At 34.4% G+C, this 6,376-nt stretch overlaps 1 pseudogene; it reads right to left on the reverse strand.

Annotated features, from left to right (window-relative positions):
• Window positions 1–1,433: 1,433 nt before the first annotated feature.
• On the reverse strand, window positions 1,434–5,236 carry LOC125828806 (serine/threonine-protein kinase STY13-like; annotated as a pseudogene).
• Between the last annotated feature and the right edge of the window lie 1,140 nt (window positions 5,237–6,376).

Consider the following 6,376-nt stretch of genomic DNA (forward strand, 5'->3'; position numbering starts at 1 on the left):
TCATGCATGTCATGTTTTCAATTATGTCCCCTTATGATCATGTATCATGTTTTATTACATTCCCCTCATACTTAGTACATTTCATATACTGATGCATATTTGTGCCTAAATTGTTAATGTAGGGCATTTCGATTCCTCTTCCTCTATTCTTGGATAGTTGCTCTGATTGATGATTCGAAGATCAAGAGTTAGTGAGTCCTCATGCTCCAGGGACCATGTTGCTTCAATTTGCTTTCTTATGTCTTTATATTTCAGACTTTGTATGTGATGTACGGATTACATCCCAATCACTTTCATTGATGTAATAGATGATTTGTCTAGACTTCGATGTACTTCCGCTGATGTCAAACTCTTTACATTTTTATGAGATTTATTGTTTTTCTCTATTATGTTTTGTATATGCATGTCAAGTGTCTTGTGTACAGCCTTTCAGGGTCTTATATGCTATGTCACGTTTAGGGTGTACTTTGGGTCATGACATTTTACCTCTCCAGATTTATTCAAGTAGACTTTTTGGCCTTTCTTTTGATGCTTGAACTATCCCTTCACTTCTCATTGTTACCCGCTGCTCTTGGACTTACAATTTGGATATTAGTTCAACTATTGTAAAGTTGTCAAGTCACAAGACTCTTCAATAGTTGAGGTTTCTTATTTAAACTTGTATGAAAGGCTAACCAAGATCTTCTCTGAAACTTTCTAATTTGAAAAGTTTTCACCAAGTATTCTTATTTGGTTCACAATCTCATTCAGCTTGGAAGAGTATTCTTTCACACTATATGAGTCTTTCATCTTCAAAAGCTCAAACTCTCTCTTCAAAGCTAAGAGTCTAACATATTTTACTTTGTTGCTGCCAGGTTTTGGCCTTCCTTGTGCAGAATTTCCTCATCTCCACTATCTCCAAGCTTAGAGCAGCTTGGGAGGGTTTTTGAAATAGCCCTAGTCTATTTTACCACTGAAAAAGGGGATAATTAAAAGAATTTGTGTTTTTGAGTTTCTTTCCCGTCAAACCTGCTATAGCGGTTGGCACGCCGCCATAGCTTTGCTGGCTCGCTGCCATAGCAAAAATATTTCCGCTATGGCGGGATGACATCAACCTAGATCAATTTCAAATTTCAAAATTTTCATCATGCCACCCCTATTTGAAATTTGCGGTGTATTTCAAAAATTCCCCGAAGTTCCACATGAGGTGCCTTTGAATAACGACCGAACATGTCGTTACATTATGGGTTAAGACTAAACCTGCTCCTGCAAAAGTGTCTTGAGTTCAAAAAGATTTTTCGTGAAATAATGAATTTAGAATAACATAATGTACATTATGATAAAAGGGTATATGTGAACTACTTATGCATAAAAGAGTATCAACAGTAAATCACAAATAAAACAACACAACCAGAAACATAGATTGTAGAATAAACAAGAACCATCATGACAATAGAGCAAATTGGTAATGCCACCCTGTTATTCATGAATGAACTATCAAAAGTTATTCTACACTAATTAAAAGATACATCCAAGCATAACAATTTACAACCTTTTCTTCCAAGAACAACTCTCATTTGTTGGATAAGTCAATAACCCAAAAGCACAAGTTCAACAAGTATTGCTTGCCTTCTAATTGATTGTACAATATCATTGATTTAGACAAAGGGAACAAATATAAACTACAGAAAATTATGGACCCCTGATTGGACGAAAGTAGATACAGCTACCAGCAACATCTTCGGGTATCATCCCTCTTCATCTGCTCGTATCAATTGCTTCTAATAATCTTACTACCTCTTCCATTTCAGGTCGCTTTTCTGGATGTCCATCCCAACTCTTCATCACATTGGATAGCGAGCTTGGCCAACATCGGGGAATTTCTAGTTGCAAATTCTGCAAGAATTAGGTTTTTAATAAAGTGAATCATTTAGGAGAAAGCATCCCATATGTGTCTTTTGGACCAAACATAGTTAAAGGTGGAAATATGTAAATGATCAACATACTAGCAGCAAGCCGAAAATGATCACTATAACAATGCAACCTCTAGAAAAAAACAAATAATTGTTCTAGTTTTAAAGGGTTGAATACTTGAAGAAATAGTGTCAAAGAAATTATGTGTAGTTAAACCAGCATGACATGGTCTTGATGGCTAATAATAGCATAAGGAAGCAACCATTCCTTAGAAAAAGTGTTGGCAAATTAAGTTACACGTGGGACCATCCATCCATGACTATATGCATTGGAAGAAATACAAGGTTAGATATTCAGATTACTTAAACACTTGGATTTCAAAAATTAAATAATAAGAATACATAATATCGAGTCAAGTTCCAAAAAAAAAAGACAATATATCAGTAACCGCACAGTTTTATAACTGTGACTTGCTAAGTATAATAGGAAATTTGAGAAGCTATATTCTTGACTTCTTCAGATTTGACATGGAAAGTTCTATCCTTGGTTTTCACTCGATAGTTGAATGATACATAAAACAAGAACCTATATAGGACCTCATTTTATTTAATATAAAAGTATTTGAAAGATTATTGGAGCCACGCACTTAGACATTTGACCCGTCATCAAAGATCGCTTCAAACAACAACACTTTGCCTTATGCCGAACTCGACATATGCAAAAACGAACAAAAATATACTGGGAAAATGATGGTGTGAACAAGAGGCAAACCTGTCTGACAACAGTAGAAGAAACTTCAGCAAAGCTAAGATCTGGATAAGGAAGATCACAGCAATAAATCTCCCATAAGCAAATACCAAAGCTGTATACATCACATTTTCTGTTATAAGGCTTTCCATCAAGTACCTAAACAATGTACCCATATAGTATCTATAAGTAGTACATCAGAATAATTGGATTTTCTGTGGATAGAAAAGATTACTTTTAAAGAAAAGTAAAAGGATTGTAGATATCAAACACTACACGTAAAAGAGAGGGTAAACCAATGTTGCTCGGACTCTTAATAAATATCGATAGGTATGTGTTGGATCCTCCAAAAATAGTATATTTTTGAAGGATCCAACACGGGTGCAGCAACATTTTTGGAGAGTCCGAGCAACTTAGGGGTAAACGAATGATAATATGATACAAGCATCATGTCAGGCATTCATAGCAATCCTACATATCTTGTAAAAGAATATGTATACCTCTGGAGCCATATATCCAAGAGTTCCAGTTTCACCAGTCATGTCCTAAGGATTTTGCGCCTCAACACGAGCAACCCCAAAATCAGCAATTTTTAGAGTTCTATCCGTATCCAACAACATATTTTCAGCTTTCACATCACGATGTACAATCTTTTCCGGATGCAAATAGCTCAATCTACAAATTCAAGAGGAAAACAAATATCATCCAGTATAATGACCAACTCAATAATGTTATACAAAGACACTTACCCCCTAGATAGATCCAAAGCAAGTTGAATGACAATCTTAAAGGGAAGTTTCTTTTTCCTGTTTTTGTACAAATATTTTTTAAATGTTCCTCCATGGAGGAATTCCACAAGTACACAACAAGTTCGAGAAGGAAGTGTGGTGTAACCCTCAAAAGGATTCTTTGAAGGAATCTTAAGATTTGAGGTTCCCATAGAAGCACCCACAAACTGAAAATGAAAACGATATCAAATAAAATTTGGAAGCATGGGTAGCTTGATCAGATAAACATCATACCAAATATAAAATTGTGAGCATGTGTTAATCTAAAAAATTTATAGTATATTGATGATTAAATGTTGAAAAGCACATAATAAAGAAGAAAATATGTACTTTTGTAACATTTGGATGGTCGAGCTTTTGCCAAACAGTAACCTCCTGTTGAAATGATGCCCGCAGAGCAGCATTTTCTGCAGCAGTGGTCATGCCATCCTCTCCCCAATCCAACAGCTTCACTGCACAAATAATATTACATAAGAAATTCTTACGACTGTGTTGCGAAAATTCCCTGAAAGATGTTGGAGAATTTGCTCAACTATCTACATTAACGGGTCGGATACTTTTTCATAAAAATTAACACACTCAAAATAAGTAGATCCAAGTTAGTCCAATCACTGATCTCCTTTATAGTAAACTTCTCTCAAATGGCAAACTCATCCCAATGTATTTTACTCTACTTGTCAAGTGAAACTATTGTCCTATCCATCTTTTACTCAAAAGTTCATCTCAAAAATGTTTTTTAACTTTTGGTTTCTATGATCTCTGCACTGTTTTCTTCTTCTTTGAACTTGGATTTGCTGCATTTACGTAGGGGTGGCAACATCAAACCCAACCCGTTTAAGATTAGCAAAATTAACCCGCCCATTCATTAGCTCAACCCATTTCAATCCATTAAAAATTGGATTGATATGTAACCCGGATTGACTTATGAAAAATCTTGTCAAAATAATTTTTAATTTTTATTTTCAATTTGATATTTTGTGTATAGCCATAATAAAGGAAAAAATAATTTTGTTAGGTACTAAAATAGTTTAAAAGAACTAATAAAATAATAAAGCTTAGTAAATATTGGGTTCGGTCTTGACCCGTAATGTAACCCATTACCTAACCCATATTATCCCAACCCGTTTTGACCCAAGAAAATTTGGGTTGGGTTGGGTCTTGATCCAATTGTTGTCTTAACCCATTATGGCCCATCCAAATTTGACCCAACCCGCTCAATATTTAAGCTGATGATCTTTTGGAAGCAGTCTTTCTACCTCCACGAGGTAGTAATAAGTTGTTGGTGGTATCTAAGTTCACCTCAAATATCATAAGCTCATCAAGAAGGTCATCATGGTACTATATGATGTTAAAAAATTGATGATTTTCACCCTAATAGTACAGCTTGTGACTATAAACATGTAAAAAATGGGTTGCAGTTTCTCAACAATATTGGAGTCATGATTCCTATAATTGTCAACCATGAAACAATCTATTTGCGGGAAAGATGCGTTACCTGCAACATCTTGATTGTCATAGGTACCTCGGTAAACAGTACCATATGTTCCCTGAGCTACAAGATACCTTATTTCCAACTTTGAAGGATCAATCTCCCACACTTCCCTGGGCCTTTGGTTTTGATTCTCCACATTGTTTGACCAAACCCTACTCAAGTGCTTCTCCAATTGAGCATCCAAACTTTTCAAATAACTTTTGTCCGCTCGAAAAATCATATCACTGCTACTTATATTTTTCTCCATATTCTTTTCATCAAGATTTGCTAGACCCTTCAATTTAGACATGTCTCCATCTTCAACTGTAGAGACCTTCATCCACCAGTTAACAAAGCTTCAACTTTTTGGGAAATTGATGAGTAAAAAATTATTGGTAGTGTCTAAAGATTGATCAAATAGAACGAAAAAGGGTATCTGGAAAAAAAAAAAGAGTAATATACCAAAAAATATGCTTGAAAGGGTCAAAGATGGAGTGACACAACATTTTTAATAGAAAATTCCAACAACACAAACTCTATTTCTAAATTAAATTCCTTTACAAATTAAACCTGAAATCATTGTCAAAGGAAGAATCATAGAACAATTCAAAGCAAATATTTTATGAACAATCATCCCTTTTAAAAAATAAAATATTTCTTCAAAAAAAGTAAGGGAGAAAGAAGAATACACAGAATTAGCGATTGAATTAGCCAAAGATTCTTTTCTATAAGAAGAGAAAAGGCGCGGTGTTTGCCTTCAAAATGTGAATTTATCCCTCAGTTTCTCGGTCATAAAAAGAAGGGAAAAGGGTCAAAAATACCCCTTAACTTTGTTTTATTGGTTGACTATACCCTTATCGTGAAGTTATGTTTACCCCTGTCGTTACTAATTTCACCATATATACCTCTCATTTGACGAAAAGCCCCAAATCAATCAAAATTACTCAATTTCAATTAAAATGACCCATTTCTCTTTTAATCCAAACCCGACCCGACCCACTAAACCAAATTAATTCATACTCAATTAAAACCCCAAACCCATTTGTTTAATCTTCTTCATCTCCTTCCACCATTAAAACACTTACTACTGAAATCGTCGGAGGTACTTTACTCGAATTTTTTTTTTGGAACAATTTCATCATTTCATTTTTAACATGGGAATTAATAAAGCAAAACACACCAAATATATAAAGTGCTTAATACTGTCACATTTGGAATAACACAAATTGAAAGAAAGAACAATGGTCACCCAAAAATTATTAATAACTAAATATCATTAAAACACAATAAGATGGTCGAAGTTTGAAATGAGAGTCAAATAATTCACTTGAAATGCAGTAAAATATAACAACAAAAAGAGCAAAACAATAAAAGAAAGTAATTTTTGACGGAGTTGATTGTTGTTGTCGAAGTTGGAGGGCTGATGAGTTCTGGTTTGCTGAAAATGCAGATCTACAATCTACAAAACAAACAAAAT

The sequence above is a fragment of the Solanum verrucosum genome, unplaced genomic scaffold (genome assembly GCF_900185275.1).
Source record: "Solanum verrucosum unplaced genomic scaffold, falcon-dt-bn FXZP01000198.1, whole genome shotgun sequence".
In the NCBI taxonomy this organism is placed as follows: Eukaryota; Viridiplantae; Streptophyta; class Magnoliopsida; order Solanales; family Solanaceae; genus Solanum; species Solanum verrucosum.